The sequence below is a fragment of the Bacillus rossius genome, chromosome 14, assembly GCF_032445375.1.
Source record: "Bacillus rossius redtenbacheri isolate Brsri chromosome 14, Brsri_v3, whole genome shotgun sequence".
NCBI lineage: Eukaryota > Metazoa > Arthropoda > Insecta > Phasmatodea > Bacillidae > Bacillus > Bacillus rossius.
In genome coordinates, this window is record NC_086341.1 from 7,989,354 (window position 1) to 8,009,631 (window position 20,278).

General features: G+C 41.5%; 1 protein-coding gene across 1 annotated transcript in view; it reads right to left on the reverse strand.

Moving 5' to 3' along the window:
* Positions 1 to 11,098, reverse strand: part of LOC134539097 (solute carrier organic anion transporter family member 74D-like) — a 233,658-nt gene extending 222,560 nt beyond the window's left edge. The window contains exon 1 of the mRNA XM_063380826.1: positions 10,947 to 11,098. The gene's annotated coding sequence lies outside the window, so the exon portion shown is untranslated. The remainder of the gene's footprint in view (positions 1 to 10,946) is intronic.
* Between the last annotated feature and the right edge of the window lie 9,180 nt (positions 11,099 to 20,278).

Sequence of the window (20,278 nt, forward strand, 5' to 3'; positions counted from 1 at the left end):
ACAACTCAATGAGACAGCACAGACGAACACAATAAAACTTAAAAATATCAGACAGCTCAAATAATACCGGACGGACGGATGGACACAGTGGGCTAAACCACGACGAGACAGTTTTCAACGAGGACAGTAAACGCAGACAGGCACAAAACCTGAAAAAAAAACGCAGAAAACAAACTAACACAACATCTGCGACAGCACCGACGAACACAGACGGTGGTTTTTGACTCTCAGCTGGTCTCGCGAATCTTTTCAGCGAGAAGTACATGCCAACGGCCTTGGAAAGACGAGGAGATGACGTAACCAACACGGCGAGAGAGATCGAGCAGGAGGCAGGTCTGTCGAGACGGCGGGAAGAAAGCGTCCGGAAGTTAAAATAAAAGAGAGTGTGTGTGGGAGGATGGTAGTTGGAGGGGGTGCGATGGAAATTGGGGGAAGGGGGGGGGGAACCACGTAGTTAAACATTGACTCAGCCCGTCAGATAATGCGCGTGTGGGAGCAAGGGAACAACCAGACAGGTCCGGAGGGCAATGGAGCCCTTCACAGCGGTCTCCGCTCGAAGTCCTTCCAAATTCACCAATTACCTCCGGGTAGTTGGAGTGGTGGGAGGGGGGGGGGGCACATTCGTCGAGGGAGCTGACGTTGGTAAGAGTGGTAGTGACGTTTGTGGGGTGATGGGTTGGGAGGTGGGGGGTTGGAGGAGAGAGAGAGTTTGCACTGGGAACGATAGAGGAACAAACGACGCCTTCGTCCTTGCCAAAATTATCCATCCCCAGGGAAGATTTTTTTGCACCAGGATAGACCGCAATCCACTGCTACCTCTTCTCACCATCACGAAGGCGTAAGTAACAAACTTAATGGGGGAAAAAAAAACGAATATGAAACAGGAATGACAGTATTGCCCAATGAAAGTATTTTCCAACATAACTTCCACGCAAGTTGGGGCTTTTTTTTTTTGTCCCGACGATGGTTTCAGTTTGAAAAATCCCGATCTGACGGAGCTTTCTCGGCTGCGTGAAGAGCCGCATTCGCGCGGCCCCGTTTTGAGTTTTTCGTCAGAGTCCAAAAAAAAAAAAAAGGGTAATCGCGTAGAGACCGGAAATAATTCCCGGATTCATTTCGTGATAGTCTAGAAACCAAAAACGTTTGCCTTTTTACTGCATCAGTGATTAGGCCACAGTTTATCTGAATGACACTCGGCCAATGATAAACTTTCAACAAACGAAGTATCGATTCATTAGCGTCCCAGTTAACAGGTGTCACGAGTCAGTAGCCAATGAGCAAATGTAATTTTCTCGCGTGCATAGAGGATCATGGAGTCTATCCTGTAGGTCATTGAAATCGCGAATTTTTCTGGTCTCTAGTAATCGTAAGGTACCATGTCCAGGCTGTATAGTGGTTGCTCCAAAACATCCCAGCCGTATTCCCGTATTTTTCACGAGCGGGGAGAAAACACGTACGGACGAGCGTTTTCTTTGCAGCAGACGAAATTTGTTGGTTGGCACTGCGCCCAGTCAAGTAGCTACCTTCCGGTTCCCTTTTCAGCAAGAATCTCAATTTTTAGTGCCTATTAAGTATAAACAGGCATTTTTCGCGAATAAATCTGAACGCTTACATATTAGACGGCAACAAGGTATACCCGCACCAGCGGTTTCTTCCGTATGATTGGCGGCCGTCTGCGAGAGAAGTCGTTGCCTTATTTGTTTTGGTCACTCAGGACGCATTTGCTTCCGCACCTAATAACTGTGATAACCGGTGTTTTAACAATCGACAAGGACCTGAAAGCATACGCGTGCGTACGGTAGGTGCCACAGGTGCCTTGGCACCACCATTAGGGTTAACGTTATTTTATTTTTTACAAGCAGAAATAATACATACTTACAAAAATCCGTATTATTTCCAAAAAAAATATGTTTTTCAATCGTGTCGAGTTACAGATATGTGCTCATAACACTATCAGTATATCAATTATCAATCTAACCAACTATACACACGAAAACAAGCCATTTGCAATTACTTGTGTTGTACACGCGGGCCGCGGCTACAGAACTTCTGAAATGTAAATACTTCTCATAGTTCTCCTCGAATTACATAGAATGCGCGCTCGGTGTCCACTGTTCACTCCACTCGGCAGGCGCACGGAATAATAGCCGCCGTCCGCCAGGGTTTATTTAAAAAAAAAGAGAGAGTTTAGTTAGTTAAAAGGATAGGCTTACTCGATGACTTATATGCAGTCGCCGACAAAACATATTTGTTGTATTCCAAAAGTTAAAACTTTTGCCCACTCTTATTTGTGTGTTTTTATTATTTTACATATTTTACATATTTAAGGTATGTTACAAAAGCTCCCTTGATTTGTTGATTTTAAAACTTAACATTTAAGAATGTTTTTTTCTAGCATTTATTTGGCATCTTCAGAGAACATTTAAGTACGGTTATGCAAAGCCACCAGCATGAATTCCGTGCAAACAATTTGTGCAATTTACTTTATGGCTCAACAAAGCTTAAAACTGTAAATAGTTTAGTAGTTTTCCTGGTGATTATAACGTTCAAAGCCATAATTTGTCATAAAAAATGTTAAGATTTTTACATCTGTGTATTTAATGTTTTTGTTCGGAAACACATTAAATAGCACCAGTTTGCGCTTTCAAATCCAAATTTTTTCGGGGGAGGACCCCACCTCCTGCTTTAGGCTCGGGGTCCGTGAATGACAGGGCTGTTGTGTAAACTGGCACCACCACTACTGAAGTCCTGCGCACGCCTATGCCTGAAAGAAACTCACCCAATCACGAGACGCAGATGATGCTACCGTGTTTAAACTTTCAGCTAGTCTCGGAATCTTTTCGCGAAATATTTATGGCCCTACTATTAAGTTGTTTTTTTTAAATCTCCTTGAGTTGATCTCTCACCAGACATCCTGTACGGGATGACGAACCTATTCACTTCGATCCTAGCTACATTAAAGTATCTTATTAAGTTAAGAGGAATGGTGACTAATGCCTTTCGCAAATTTTAAGTAAATGCCAAGCGAGTATGTCCTGAGTTACTTTTTTTTTCCCCCAATGCAGATAAAGAATTGTCGTTATAGTTTTCGATGGATTTAATTTGACATTTGATTTGGTAGATTTAAATTTGATTGAATATTTATTAATATATATTGAACCATTTATTTTTTAATAGTTTTAAACTTCGTGTTACTCAATTTTTTGCCATTTGTTTTCCCACTTAAATAAATTGACACGTGCGTTCCTTATCGATGCGCCTTCGTATTATTGGGAGGCGTGGGTCTGATGAATGGGACCGACAAACTTTGTCTGCAAGTTGATCGCAAGTTGAAAACATGTTTGTTCTTAAGTGCTTCTTGACACGTCTTTGAAGTTGGGGCTGAACTACATTTTACTGTAAACTAGACAATAACCCACTGCTTCAGTCGCGAAATCCAAGGTTCGTGCTGATATTTTTACAATTGTAAAAAAAAAGTAGGGGAGACCGGGGCATGTTTTAACAGATTTTGTATTTTTTTTTTGTGTTCATGTATAATACCTAAGAAAAATTTTGACTGGGAAAATTATGAAAGAGCTCTTCTTCTTCCATCTCAGGTATTTTGGAAACAATCCTTCTGCTATTTTTTGCTGCACAAGGGATAAACCGCTTAAGATAAAAGTGTTGCAACCAGCCCCGCTCTGGGGCTGGTTGTAACAGACCCTGGGGTTGGTTGTAACAGTATTTAAAAGTGTTTAAAAATTCAAATCCAGGAATTATTTACAATTTATTGCGAACCATGCAGGAAATATTAAACATATACTTGTTTTCACATATTTGGCAGAACGAAAAAGTCTTACGAATGCAAAGTAGGTACATAATGCTTACTCGGATAATCCATCTGATTGATAGTTGTGACAAACATACTTTTTCGATTTTTTCGCACAAGAAAAGTGTGACAACAATTGGCAGTCCAAACAACGAACCCACTCCTCACCAGGCTTGCTTGAAGAAAATGGTTCTAAACACACTAAACAAAAACATTCACTGTCGTCCTCTGATGAGCTGCTGTCACTTTGTAATGAATTTCGTTGTTTTGGAGGAATTTTTGACTTAGCTTTAACACGTCTGCACATTTGTGGTAATTTCTTCTTTCCTTTCAGGAAGACCCGATTTCTTCGTTTCTCATATTCTTCCTCCAGCGCATTCTTTTCCGGAGTGTCTGTCAAAATGGCACTTTTTCTTGTTTTTCTGTCACCATTTGTTTTCCTCGGTGCGGATTTTGGAAGTGGCTGGACTGCTTCCTGGGAAAACAATTCTGGCTCGAGAGAATTATTAGGACATGCTTGAGTTTGATAATCTGGAGATTCACTTGCCATATTATCATGTGAACAACTTTGTGCTACGTCTGGATTTGGTCTGTCCGTCACAAACGAAGGAGCAAAATCTGTATCATTAAATATGTCTATGTTGTAAGGAAAAATTTCACATTTCTCAAATCCTTGTTGGATGTTTATCGGAGTTGTAGCTAGCGGGAAAGCTATTTTTAAGATCGATAGAATATCATAGATTGTCATCGGCTTAACTGTTGCCTCTAGGGTTTTGTTGTTCCTTAACCATGCATCCATTGCTGTGTTTATCTGTCTCTTGAGTGGTGAAAAGACACTTTGATCAAGTGGCTGAAACCGATAAGTGCAATGAGGTGGGAACGTTAACATAACTATGCCATTTTGTTTTGCAAAATCTAGACAGACGGGAGATATGTGTGACTGATGATTGTCTAAAAGTAGGAAGACTGGTGTCTCTAAGCTAGGACGAACACAAGCGACAAAATGCTTAAGAAAAATCAAAAACTCGGCTTCGGTTGTCCATCCAGACTTATTTGCAGCACCTCTACACCCTGTTGGACCATCTCTGATGAAGTGATCGTAATGCATGACTCTAGGAAAGATGAACATGGGAGGAATAGAATTGCCTGCAGCATTCACTGGTAACCAACTGTCCTCGTTCGGCTGATGTCATCGCTCCAACTTTCAGTTTCAGTGGAAAGAAAAATCGACACGTGTAGCTGTCAAGGTGATAACGGGCAAGAGGTAATAAATCCTGCTCGAAATAGTATCTGTAGAGTGTAGAGAAACAAGTGCTGTAGGTTTATTTAACTGTCAAAAGCTTAAGGAAAACCATAAATTATTTCGATGTTACTGCGGGGCAGGTTCTAACAGTCGACGGGGTTGGTTGTAACAACTTAGTTGAGTTGTAACAACCTGCCCCAAATTATACTATTAGAGAATTCATACATTTTGACAAAGTAGTATATATATATATATAATTTATATGCCAATAATATATGCAAAGCCAGTGTTTAGAATATGTATGTACTCCAAAGAGAGTTTTTAAACAATGTAAACACAAATTACAATAATTATGAATATTAAACGGGAAATATTTACTCAACTTGTCGAAAAACAGTCTTTCTCTTCTTGTTTCTAACGAGCGTGTCTGACCGGCGATATGTTGCCATTCACACTGAGAGCAACTACAAGCGCTCCCGTGACTAAATGGAGAATACTCTCTGGTGGCTGGTTGTGGAACTAACTGTCGTGTTACAACCTGCCCCTGTTACAACCAGCAGCGGTATCCCCTTAGTGTTTAATTCCAACCAAAAAAAAAAAAGTTTACTATATAAATAGAAGCAATAAATTGTCAAGTGTATAAAAGATTTGATTCATTACAAAACCGTAAGAAGAATTTTATTTTCTAAATTGGTTATGCGTAGAGGCAAGAAAATTCCGCGAAAAAAATTCCGAGAATAACTGAAATAAATCACTGTAACATCGTCTGTATTCCGTGATCGGGTGAGTTTCTTCCATCGACACGTTGAGTGTTACAACACCAATCACAATAATTCAGCGCGGCAGCAAACGCGTCCTGAGTGGCTCGTACAAATAAGGCAACGACTTCTCTCGCAGACGGTCGCCAATCACAAGGAAGAAACCGCTGGTGCGGGTATACCGTGTTGCAGTCTAATTAGCCGTTCAGATTTTTTTTCGCGAAAAATGCCTGCCCCTAGTTAGGCGTAAGCCTTTTTTTTTTAATATTTAACTCACGCACAAAGAGATTCCAAATGGCAAGTTTTCAGGTTCACTGTGTACGAATTGGGGAAATGGAAATTATTTTCTCAACAGACGTGGCGCTGGCTAGCGAGAAAACAACGAAGCAGTACTCGCACATGCGCTTATCCAATTTTTGTTTGTGACCTTGAACCAACACTCTGCAACACTTACAGATTGTTCCGACCTACGGCCGGCTTTATCACGTTCCCCGCCCACATATACGCGCCCTATCAGGGTAGGGTGGGAGAAACATTCCAGTTCGTATTATATACATTCCAGAGCTTATTTAAAACAGAACTGTTAGGGATCACTCCCTGTTATTTGATCGGTAGAGACCGGAAAAATTCGCGGATTCATTTCGTGATAGTCTAGAATCCAAAAAATGTTGGCCTTTTTACTGCATCAGTGATTGGGCCACAGTTTATCTGATCGACACTCGGCCAATGAAAAACCTTTAACAAAAGAAGTATAGATTCACTAGCGTCCCAGTTAACAGGTGTCACGAGTCAGTAGCCAATGAGCAAATGTAATTTTCTCGCGTGCAAAGAGGATCATGGAGTATATCCTACAGGTCATTGAAATCACGAATTTTTCCGGTCTCTGTTGATCGGGAGGGTATTTAGTGCTTCGGCAATGACCAGCGGCTAGATCCAACCAACCCAGCATAGTCACCGCCTCAGCTGACCAGACAGTTGGCTGTGTTCCGAGCTCTGAGACTTTATCAGCACTGCAGGCGCCTACCCCAATCTCCCACATCACTTATCCATCACACATCACATCATCCTCGCATGGACGCGGTGTCGTGCGTTCTCGGCACGTGCACGTGCCGCCCACGTGCCCGCGTGCCCCGCGGACAGACTGGAGCAGAGGAGGTCGTCGAACCCGCTCACCTTGCCCGCGCTAAGTGGGGCGCGCGTCCAACGGCGATTTCCTTTCTTCCGCGGGCCCAAACTTTTTCAATTAAGTCTCGGCTTCAACCCCCCACCCCCCCCCCCCTGGAAGTTCGGGGCTAAACGCCGTCTTAACAAGATGGTATCATGAATTATTACGCGTCTGCGTTTCACCCTACTTTTTTTTGTGTTATTTTTTAAAAAATTCATAATTCTTTTGAAATTGTTTATAAACCATAAAAAAGTATTTACATATTAAAAAAAAAACTTTATATATATATATTTTTAGTATATAAAGACAAATATCATGTAAAACATGTAATAAACTAAGGACATGTAATCTTACCGTTTACAGTTTTGAATTAAACTAAGTACATACAAATTTGTTATTTTCTTTTTTAAAAAAAAATCTAGCAACCTGAATGTTTTTTTTTTTTGTGGTTTCAGTAAAAACCAAAACTTTTTATTGATTTAAGAATTCAGTATTAAAAGTGAAAGATTTTAACGAGAAAAGCTTCATATCATACTAGACCACGCGATTTCATTCATGCTAAGTTTGAATTATAAAATTGCTCTAATGTAATAAAAAAATATTTTAGAAACACATTGAATTGGTATAACCTCTTAAAAACAGTAACATATAGTAATGTTATTTCACACAAGTTAAACAAAATAATTTAGATTACTACACCCTTAAAGTCATTAGTTTCATCCTAGGACATTTTATTTGGCTATTTCGCTTGTTTAGCATCTCATTTCGTTGTTTGTTTCAAATTTTGTCGCTAAATACATGCCACACGCTCTTTGCTATTATATTTGATAAAACTTCAGACAAGTCTTCTGAATAAAACATTGTTTTGTTTCAACAATTGCATTATGTCCACTCTTTAGTTGGACAATATGAACAATTCATCTTCTAGGTGTAATCACATTTTAAAAGGAGATCCTTCATACAAAAAATTAATTACCAAGAAATCAAACACGTTGGTTACAGTCGATTAATTTGACGCTTGTAAATGTTTTACCCGTTTCTGTTTGTTTTTTTAATTTTTTATCCGGGTATTTAACTAACACGGTGGTGAACGAAAAAGTTACGTTTCAAGAGAATATCTTTAAAGCTTTCAGGTACACAAACAATTTTTTTTCACTGATGTGACTGATGCCCGATTTGACCATTACGATTCAGAGATTTTATTTTTAACATTAATACTCAAAAATAAAATTAAAATAATATTTTTATTAAATTTCTCGTGGCCCTTTTTCTAATTTTAAAATAATTATGACGTCTTTTGAGACTCCTTATTTTGTACGTGGTTTATAAAGAATTAAACAAAGTGACGAATTTATCAAGTAAACAAATCTTCATATTTGTTTCAACCTTCGAAACAAAAACTTAATTATTGAACATTTTTTTAACTTTAGAATTTTACTTGGTTTTAAAACTAATATTTTAAGAGGTAGTAAACTATGATAGTCAGTATTGTGAATATATTATTGTAAACTAAGGGGGTTTTGACTATTGTATTTTAATAAATTAATGCGTGTATGGTTCAGAGACTTAGATTGCAAAATATTGTAATAATTCGGCGGTTTAAACATAAGTACTTACGAATCGAATGAATGCAAATTAAAGCATGAGTAGTCACAAATTAGGAAAATATGAACTAACCGATTCGAATAAGTGTGTAGTCAGAACAGCAGAAAATCTGGAAAAAGTACATAATTCTATTATTTGATTCTAAAGTGAATATTTATTTTTTTTTGTAACTTATTTGTTGATTTTTTTTACACAAGGATTTAAAAAAATTAAAAACAGTTTCATGCATTTTTAAGATAAAAAAAACTTTCGTGTTTAAATTGCCTATAGCGTATTCTGAAATATTAAATGTTTTGTGACGTAAGTGTAATAATTTTTTTTCTAAAGAAATTATGTGGACTGGTAAGTAAAAGTAAAGTTACGTAACACCAGAGGTTTACAGAGTGTTATGGAAATACTACAGTGGCCGATTTAAGGACCTAAACAGTGAATTCTGATACGAAAACTTTCGATTTTTGACATGCAGCAACATGATTCGAAATTAGTTTGCGAACTCGCGTGACACATTTTTTTTTTCCTTGCAGGTCGAACACTTCACCGATGTTTTTGATGTGTACACGGCATTTGAAAGAGTTAATTTCGTGAATGGAACGGAAGTCGCATGGAACGGAAATGTGTAACCACGGTGCTGGCATGTGTGGCAGTTGGTGCCTACCAGACTTCACAAAGACAAAGGGAAACTTTGCAGTATTAACTGTTTAGTTAATTTTAACAATATGGGCAGTATTTTTATTTTAAAATAATTGTCGAAAATCAGGTGCAAAGACAGGGTTCAGAATTGTTTTAAATGTTTTTTTTTTTTGTTTTTTTTTTTTTCGCTTTTATTGAAGCCTTTTCATTATGTAGTTTAAACCTTTCTCTCTGCAAATCGAATGATTCGATAGTCGATGTAGCTGTACCGGCAGCGAATTCTAGCGGCGTTTGAGGAAACTACGTGTGATTACCGTCCAGAAATGTAGTTGAAAACACAATTTGCGTATATGTATATATCACGCTCGGCATTTTTTTTTAAAATTCTATTTTGAATTTAATGTCTGTGTTTCGTATTATAAGTGTATTTTCAAACGTGAGAGCTAAAAAAAAAAACTCGCTCACAATTATTTTTAATGTAACTAAGCAAGTGTCCTTGACAGACGCAACTCGCGAGTCGTGAAAGAGGTCGACCTTTCGCGCTGCACAGCTTGCTCCGGAGCCCGGCGCAAGATGGCCACCTTTTTTATTTCCTCCTTTGCAGGTGGGCCTCCTGTTTGCGACGACTAGCTCTCTCGCTCGTGAAGCGCGCGCATATGTTCACGCATATGCGCGCGGACTACTCCATTAAAGAGGAGAAGGGGGGAGAGGAGGAGTTACCAGATTCACTCAGTGATCACACGCATAACTTAGAAACACGTAACTTTGAACGGTCGTAACAGTCGTTGTGCACATATTTTAGAGCTGTCATTAGTTCGGGACGATCGTAACGCTGAAACGTCGTAACTTATATCTATTAAAACACAACGCACTCACACCTGACACTCTTCCATAAAAAAAAATCCGAACACGTCTGACGTGTGTTTGCACGCAATCGGATCTTCAAACGCGTTAAACGTGACTAGGCTGGATAACAGCTGATGTGTAGAGACCTGAAAAATTCGCGGATTAATTTCGTGATAGTCTAGAATCCAAAAAAAAAAAAAAAACGTTTGACTTTTTACTGCATCAGTGATTCTACCCACAGTTTAATTTTTTCTGAATGACACTCGTCCAATAAAAAAACTTTCAACAAAAGAAGCATCAAATCACTAACGTCCTAGTTAACAGGCGACACGAGACAGTAGCCAGGATTAGCAGATGTAATTTTCCCGCGTTCGTAGAGGATCATGGAGTATATCCTGCAGGTCATTGAAATCGTGAATTTTTTCGGTCTCTACTGATATGTAATACTTAGAGACCGAAAAAATTCGTGATTTCAATGACCTGTAGGATACACTCCATGATCCTCTATGCACGCGGGAAAATTACATTTGCTCATGGGCTACTGACTCGTGACACCTGTTAACTGGGACTCTAGTGATTCGATACTTCTTTTGTTAAAGGTTTTTCATTGGCCGAGTATCATTCAGATAAACTGTGGACCAATCACTGATGCAGTAAAAAGGCAAACGGTTTTTTTGGATTCTAGACTATCACGAAATAAATCCGCGAATTTTTCCGGTCTCTAGTATTACTTCAGTTTTCTTGATTTGGAGGGGGGGGGACAATTTCGCACGTAATTCTGGCAGTGCGCCACGTGGCCGACCTTGAACCACCGCCTCTGTAAGTCTCTCTCTCTTGAGGTCAAACATGGAGGTCTGATGAGGGCTCGACTGGAGGGTCGGGCGGACTTACCTGTCGTCCTGACCGGCTGCTGTCCCAACAGTTGCTCGGAGCGAGACCAGCGCGGGCGGGACTCGCGAACAGCTGTTACGTCGGCGGCGCTGGCGGCGGGTCTGACGGCGAGGCGCGGGCACGCGAGACCTCCCTCCTCTCTCTCTCCCTGTATGTCTCTCTCTCTCTCTCTCTCTCTCTCGGCGACTCCCTCCCCGCCTGTGCCGTTGGTTGTGCATGTCATCCTCCCGCGAACCCCCGGTCGAGTCGCCGACCTGCGTCGCTCCCTGGCGGCAGATCTTTCTGTCCCCAGCCGCTGGTCATTGCCGAAGTACTAACAACATTCCCGATCAAACAACAGGGAGTGATCCCTAGCATTTCTGTTTTAAAATTATGCTCTGGAATGTATACAAAACTAACTGGAATGTTTCTCCCACCCTACCCTGATAGGGCGCATACGTGGGAGGGGTAAGCGCGGGCAGTGCTTATAAAGGTCCAGGGGCTCAGGACGCAGCCAACTGAGTGAGGCAGGCGGCCAAAGGTGGTGACTATGCTGGGTAGCCCCAGCCCCTGGTCATGGCTGAAGCTCTAACACATTCCTGATCAAAACTATGAGGAATCCCTTGACACATCTGACATAATTTCGCTTGTTCTGAAATGATAAATTGACCTGTAATCTATTTGTGAGGACAGGTGGAAGGTGCCGACCTTAGGTTGGAACGCAGATGTCCCTTACACAGGTCGGGAGTGGGCCTGACTCCATCGGGGGGTATCGGGAATTGCTCCCCGTGGAGAAGGTGATTGCTCTTTTGAGGTGTCGGAGCTGTTGCCAGTGCTGGTGTCCGAGACATGACCCAACAGGTCCAAGGAAAGGGTGCTTGTATGCGAATACGTAGCCTCTCTGCACTCATGGCAGTCCTCTGCCTCCTCGTGGCACCGATGGGTGGTCGAATGACCAGCATAAGAGGACTCCGCCTCAGGTATCCTCAGTAGCCTGGCTAAGACCAGAGATGGTGAATGGGGCTGAATCTGCGGGCAACAGCAGATGCGATTGAAACCATCCTGGGGGTTAAACTGCTGAACCCGGGTGGTGTGGCCCGAAAAAGTCCAGTCTCTGTTGAGAGACATTGCCTATGGATTGCCTAAGGGCAGGAATTTTTCGCGGAAAAATCTAAAAAGGAATGTAGACTGCAGCATGGTATACCCACACCAGCGGTTTCTCCCTTGTGATTGGTGGCCGTCTGCGAGAGAAGTCGTTGCCATGTTTGACCGGGCCACTCAGAACACGTTTGCTTCCGCTCTGAATTACTGGATTGGTGACGACAGCCCCAGCCGTTGGTCGGTGCCGAACCTCTAATACCCTCCCAATCAACAACAGGAAGCGATCCCTCACCATGCTGTATATTAAAATCTCTGGATTGTTTAAAAGTGAACTGTAAGTTACTCCCACATTACCCTTTAAGGGCGCACATTGGGAGGGGAACGTGAGAAACGCCGGCCGTAAGGTCGGAATACATCTGTAACAATCGACATGTACCAGAAAGAAACTCACCCAATCACGAAACACAGACGATGCTACAGTGTTTTAACTTTCAGCTGGTCTCGGAATCTTTTCGCGAAACACGCATTCCCCTAGGAATGGCGTCTGTCTGCCGTTGTAGGTTTGGGGTGCAACCGGGCCTTTTGGCTGTAAATCCGCATAAGAGCGCGCGGATCGGTGGAGACACCTATGGAGGGGGGCGCTAATCCCTCGCTTCCCTGCTGAGGCTATCCAGTAGCCTGAACCTGCACCGGTTGGTCGTTGATGACCTGTCGCAACCGGGTTGGGTAGCTGTAAAATCTCCATAGGTCATAGGGAGATCGGAAGAGTGACTGAGGCATACTCTTCCCGATGTTCTCTCGTGGCTGTCTATCACGTAAGACAGCACCACCGAAATTGGTAGTAGTGGGGAGTGGAACCTCTTTTTGGCCCTGTGCCCAAACACTCCCTTACTAGATGTCAGCAAGTCAGGCGCAGGCGGGTCCCTACCGCCGCGACCCGCCTATCCCTGCAGCATGGCGGGGTTCAACCTGAATCGCACGCCGCCACGGGGAGCCCGCTCGAGGGAACGAATTCTCTGCACCGTCCGCAACCTTTCGGCGTCAGAAATAGTTTCGCAACAATATCTTACGAAAACGTTGCATTAAAATTCGGCCTTGAAATTTTACTCCCGTCACATTCTAAGAAGTTTCATTTTAAAAAAAATTAATTTGGAAACCAGTTGCCAATAAACAGTTTTGCAATACTACGAGACCGATATCGTATCTTTGTACAAAGCATAGCTATGGTTATTTTTGCTTTATGAAATATGTTTTTCGTGATAATACTGAGTATTTAAAACGAAAACCATGGACAAGATAATCGAATATTCAATAATTGGACTTTATTTTGTTTTATTATTCTTATTAATGTGCGCAGTTAATGCTGAAAAGCTGTTCAGGGAACTGTTTACAAATAACTTGAACTACTGGAGGTACTGGGACAACTCAAGGCATAAATGCCCGGGCAAGAATCCGAACCCAGTGTTACTGCGAACACTGTCTCTGCAAATAAAGCGAACCTCGTCAAACGGCTTTGAAGATCCAATCGCTTGGGCTTGCGTCATGCGGTTGAACCGGTCGTGGCGGTTATTACAGAGACTGGATTCGACTGGTTTGGTTCGTAATACATATTGTTAGATGAACGGTAATTTCGCTGATTCGTTTGGTCGCAACCTGTAACGCAAACCTTCATAACCCTTTTGCCGTGTTCATGATTGAACTTGATCTGCGGACCGTGAGCCAGGGATGCCCAGCTAAAAGAAACAAGCGAATCAAGTAGTGTCGACTAACAAGAAGAATAAGATAAAGAAGAAAAAATGTTTTTCACTCCGAAACAAGCGAACATAAGATTGTGAATTTTAACCTGGTGCCAAACATATTCGCGAAATTTCCAGGTTTCTGGATGTTGTAAATATTCTTTGGTTCACGAACAGTGTAAGTGGTATGTTTTCCCCAAGCGATACGAGTGTGCTAGCACCCCTCCCCACTCTCCCCCTCCCTCCCATATGCAACACTTTGACCTCGTTCGAGCATCAGAACATTATAAATAAGACTTTTTATAAAAATACACTATTCATATTAAAGGTTAGGTTTATTTTTCAAAAAGCGCAGTTGGAAAATGAAATGAAACTATACACTCGCCTGGAGATTAACTTACGAGTTGTGTTGTAATATACCTTGTATTAACACAAGTTTAATCGTAACAATTAGTTTTGTGACCTTTATAGGTACGACATGCAATCATACGTTTATAAATAATTCTTATGATTACTATAGTATACATATTGTACTTCAGAGAGCCACAAAACTTACCATTTTGCATCTGAATTTTTAAAAATTGTCCGGACCACCCTCTGATGTGGGAGCGAGACCCTGTAATTGGGCCTGGGCTCCCAAAACTGTGCGTACGCCACTGCTGTACAGTCCGGGCTTACCCGAAAATCAATCCTGGAACCGCCCCTGTCGAGAATGTCTCACTTTCAAGCTCGCGAAACTACCACCTATGTTGGGTTTGGTGGAGGGGGGTAGAGAGAAACAAAAATTATAGTTACGCAATAGATTATTTATATTATTTATTAGTAGAGGCCTAAAAAAATTCGTGGATTCATTTCGCGATAGGCTAGTATCCCAAAACTTTTGGCTTTTTGCTGCTTTAGTGATTGGGCCACAGTTTATTTTAAGGACTCTGTCCCAATGAAAAACCTTCAACTAAAGAAGTATCGAATCACGATAGCCTTTCCCCCATATAAAAATCAATCGTTGATTTAATGTTAGACTATTATTAATATGAAAATAACACGTTTTTGACGTGATAACGTCTTATAAATCGATGAACATTGTCACGTTCTGCCTGAGCTGAGTGTGCAAGAACCGGCCAACCACAGTGCGAGAAAATCTATAATATCAAACAGGTTAAGGCGGGCTTTTTAACTAATTGATCGTGATTATATTTAAACAAATTATTGAAATTAAATTTTCAAAAACTGTAGATAATATTTGAAAATCAAAAAGTATGCAATTTTTTCATCTATGTTTTCTTATGACGTTATCGCGTAAAATTATCGTCCGTAAACCGACTTTACATACAACCACCTTTTTTTGTATGCTTTTCTTTGCCATAAAAAAAAAGTGGTTTTGCAGTGTGGAATCTCTGTTGCTCGTCAGAATTCGCCAGCGAGAGCCGAGTGAAGCGTCACTCCGAAGCATGTGACCGCTGAAGGAAAACGCTGACAACGAAAACGCTTGCGAACCCGGAGGACAAACAAGACAATCGCGCGTCCGACCGGCGTCTTTTTTCTTCTCCCCCGACGACTTGTCTTCCCACGGCGCGACGATCACAGCCCGAGACTACGGGCTGCGAAGGTCGGCGTTGACGCTTACGAGGACGGACGCCCCCTCGTCACGCGCCTTCACGTCGACGTCCGTAAGCAGCGCCAAGGTCACCCGCCAGGTCCGGCTATGGACTTGGTGCTGGTGTAGACTGACTCTCCTCTTCTGCACATGGTTCCATCATTGACCTCACGCTTGTCCATACGATTGTAGGTCCGACCATGGACTGGTGCTGGTAAAGTCTGACTCTCCTCTCCTGAGAATGGTTCCATCAATGACCTTACGTTTGTTCATACGATTGTTGGTCCGACCATGGTGTAGACTGACTCTCCTCTTCTGCGCATGGTTCCATTATTGACCTCACGTTTGTCCATACAATTGTTGGTCCGACCATGGACTCGTGCTGGTGTAGACTGACTCTCCTCTTCTGCGCATGGTTCCAACATTGACCTCACGTTTTTCCATACGATTGTTGGTCCGACCAAGGACTCGTGCTGGTGTAGACCGACTATCCTCTTCTGCACATGGTTCCATCATTGACCTCACGTTTGGCCATACGATTGTTGGTCCGACCAAGGACACGTGCTGGTGTAGACTGACTCTCCTCTTCTTCCCATGTGATGGCATACCCAACCATAAACTACCGATACAAAGACTGACATATCTTGTACACATAGTTTCGTAATTGATATAAATTTTGCTCATATGATGGTAAATACGATCTTATAGTAACGCTGATGTAGACTGATTTTTGTCTACCACATATAGTTCCATCATTGACCTGCAATTGACTCTCACGACGGCATACCGCAACCATAAACCACCGATAATGTGGAACGACTTATGTCTTAAACAGACAGTTCCATCAATGATCTACAATGTTCCCATACGATGGCAAACACGATCTTAAAGTAACGATGATGTAGACTTATTTTTGTCTTTGAGCACATAGTTCCACCATCTAAGTGCAATTTAGCGATACCGGGTAAAAGTTTAACTTTTGAAAATAATATTACAACAGACTATATTTACAGATGTGGCATAATGTATTATGTATATAGCTTCGAATCCTTACATTCATGTTTTATTTTTCCAAGTGATTTTTTGGAATAGTTTTTTGTGTTTAATTTTCTTAATTTATATTATTCATTAAGCTTCCTTAATTTATTGTATTCAATAGTGTGGTCCCAATGTTCAGTGTAAAAGTGTTTTTATTTTTATAATGTAGTGTAATAACACGAGTAAATTGCAATCCGGCCTAGTGCTGAATTTTGTTCGTGTATAAAATAAAATAAAGAAATAAACATGTTACTCGTTTTGAAGCAGTCCATGATTGTACGTAGGAATTTCTCGCTTAAACGTACCTACCAATGAACTTTAATAATCTCGACACTGTGCTCCGTTCACGGCAAGGTACAGCGAGTTAGCCGCTCAACGCTAGACTCATGGTTTTGGTCGGCTAGTGCGCATATAGCGTGTGCACTGTACCTAGACATTCACACTGCGGTGCCATCCGCCGCTCCATTGTGACGTGGCGAGGCCTTGCTGTCCATAATGGCGTCATTCTCTCAGCATGCGTTGCGTCACCCGGCTGCCAGACGCCGTGGCAATGACAATATTCTCGCGCGCTGCGACCGCTCGCAGTTTTCCACGCCGAACGACCTTCGCACGTGAAGTCAGTTCATTTATTCCGTGTTTTTATGTCTCGTCGGCTACGCGGCTATGAACTCACCACAAAACTAATATAAGCAATACCGTATTGCTTATATGAGACATGCAAAATTCGCGGATTCATTTCGCGATAGGCTAGCATCAAAACAACTATACCTTCGTACCGCTTCTGCGATTGGCCCACATTTTATCCGGGGAACTGTGAGCCAATGGGAAACACTAAACCAAGAAAGTGCCGAATTACGGACAGCCTAGTTGAGACGTCTCACGCGTCAGTAGCCAATGTACATGTGTAATTTCCGCGAGTATTTAAATGACTGTGGAGTCTATCCTAGAGGTCAATGAATCCCAGAATTTTGCAGGTCTAGGTTTAATAAGACCAGGACGCAAGCATCACCTTATCGCTTCGTTGGTATTGCGCTTGCTACGCCAGTTCACCGCGTGTAGAGCTGTTTCCGCTGTCTCATTGTTCAGGGAATACTTCGAACAGTTGCGAGAGAACGGCAGATAAGAACTTACAAACGATAAAAAAAAGGGGGGGGGGGGGTTGTCTGTAAGTTTGGTTTACGGACGATAATTTGACGTGATAACGTTTTAAGAAAACATTGATGAAAAATTGCATACTTTTTAATTTTAATATATTATTTACAATTTTTTCAAATTTAATTTAAATAATTTGTTCAAATATAATCACGAACAATTAGTTAAAAAGCCCGCCTTAACCTGTTTGATATTATAGAAGATTTTCTCGCACGGTGGTTGGCCGGTTCTTGTACGTTCGGCTCAGGCGGAATGTGACAATGAGTCATGCTTTTTCGTGCGTGCAGCCGGCGTTCATTGATTTATAAGACGTTATCACGTCAAAAAACGCAAACGTGTCGTTTGCAACATTCCAGCCTTGCGCTCGTATCAAAGTGTGTTTAACTGAAGAGGAACAGAACACAATAAAAATTAAGCTTACATTAAATAAATAAAAATAATAATAATAAAAATCGCAGAAAACACAGCATTTAAAAGTTTGTTCGAAAAAAAAAGACGTGTGTTGTAGAAGTTTACTTAAAAATATTCATTTAATGTGTGTGTGTATAGATACACACACACAAACACATAATGAGAGCGACTCCGTACTGCCTTTCCTATCTGCATAGCAAAACAATTTTTGGTTATAGTAAATTTTAACGCTGATTAGTTGCCGTTCAGTTTGTTGAGCTGCATTCACTACATAATGGCATATTTACGATTATTCCTTGTGAGTTATTTTCAAGCTATTAAACAATGTATAGATTATCAGCTTTTATAAAGCTACGATTTGTTTTGCTAGCCAATTGACGTCAACTTCAGAACAGGCGTCCACTCCATGGCTTAGGCATGGTTTTTCTCTAAATTCCAATGCATTTGTTAATAACCCATTTACGCTTTAAATAGCGGTGTACTAACAACATTGTTTACAACGATAGTTACAGCCCGTCTACTTATCAATTAAGATATATTTCGGAAACGATGACACAGGTGCTAGAGAATCAACAAAATGCATTCTGTGATGTGACCGAGTCAAGATAGACCTTTTTTTGTGGTGTTTAGTTATTATTGATGTGTAAACATCTCAAGATCTCGGAATACGGCATTTGGAAGGAGTAATTTTTTTGAATAAAATGGAATTCGCCTGCAACGACAATATGTAGCCACGGTGATGCCATCTTTGGCGGATGGAAAGAACCAAAATTTACAAATACAAAAGGAAAGTTTACAGAATTAACTGTTTAATTAATTTAAACAATAATTAGAGTAGTTTAATACAATTCCTTGTCAAAAAAATCAAGTTCAAAGGCGGGATATAGAATTTTTTTCGGGTCTTTTCCGCTTTTATTGGAGCCGTTTCGTTATATAGTTTAATCTTTCACTCTGCAAATTGAATGATTCTCTAGTCGACGTCGCTGCTCCGGCAGCGAATTCTAACTGCGGGTGCGAAATCTACACGTGATTCGCGTCAAAAATGTATTTGAAGACATTTTGCTTATATATTTATCACGCTCGGTATTAGTTTAAAGAAGTCTATCTTAAATTTCGTGTACGAGGTTCGTATTGTCACGATCCACCTTCAGAGGGGGGAGAGAATCGTAGCTCTTTACATAGAAACAACTCGCTTGGCATCAACTAGTCTTAACTTCATAAAATACTTTACTGTACCTAGGATCATAGGTTCGTCATCCCGTACAGGATGTCTGGTGAGAGCTGAACTAAGGAGATTTTGCAAAATAACATAATACTTAATTAAAATTATTTTATTCTTAAAGTCAAATACTCAACATCATTTTAAAGAACATTTAAATAGCGGGATTACAATTTAAAACAATAATCTCTTTACTTCCTTAACGATTGAACGACCTTACAAGAGAGAGAATGAGAGAACTTCACTAAACACTTCCCTAGTCCTTCCGAATACCTCAAATCATAATTAATACTTAAAATTAAAACAAAGATAAGTCCATACTCACATTTTCCGAAAAGCCTTTCTTGATCGATTACTTTAAAAAAAATAACGTAGGGGCCTCTCCTGCCCTTGAAATCCCGAACGAACATTACATTTTAAAAACTATGACGCGTGACCCCTGACGAGGGCCATAGCCTCCGCCCGAAAGCTTGACGACTACATTATGACCTAACTTAAATTAAACGACTCGTGGCCTCTGGCGTCGACCATAGCTTCTGCCCGAAAGCTTGAATTCCTACATCACGAACGAACTAACAACTCGTGACCACAGGTGAGACGCATAGCCTCCGCCTGAGTGAGCCTGAATTCCTACATCACGAACGAACTAACAACTCGTGACCACAGGTGAGACGCATAGCCTCCGCCTGAGTGAGCCCCGAGTCACCACTCACTTGCGCTTAAATTCGCGCGCCCTGCCGCGCCTACCATAACAAAAGCTCGTTATTGAAGTCAAATTTACTAAACAACTAACTAGAACATCTGGGAAGACTACCCCCCCTCTACCCCAATGTGCAGGCCACACCGCGCGGCTTGTTACGACAGCGCGCCCCAGTAACTGCGGCCCGTGGCTGCGCCAGCGCGCGGCCAAACAAACAAACAAAATTCTGCAAGCCCGCAGCGCGCCGCGCCGGCCCCGTGCCCCAATTACATGGTCACGCCACTTGCGCTGACGAGTGAACAGAGCAGCCAGCCCAGAGTCCCGTCAGTAAAGTCCCTAAATTTGATTTCAACAACCCTGCAAAATTTCAACCCGCGACATAACCCTCCCCTCACAGAGCTC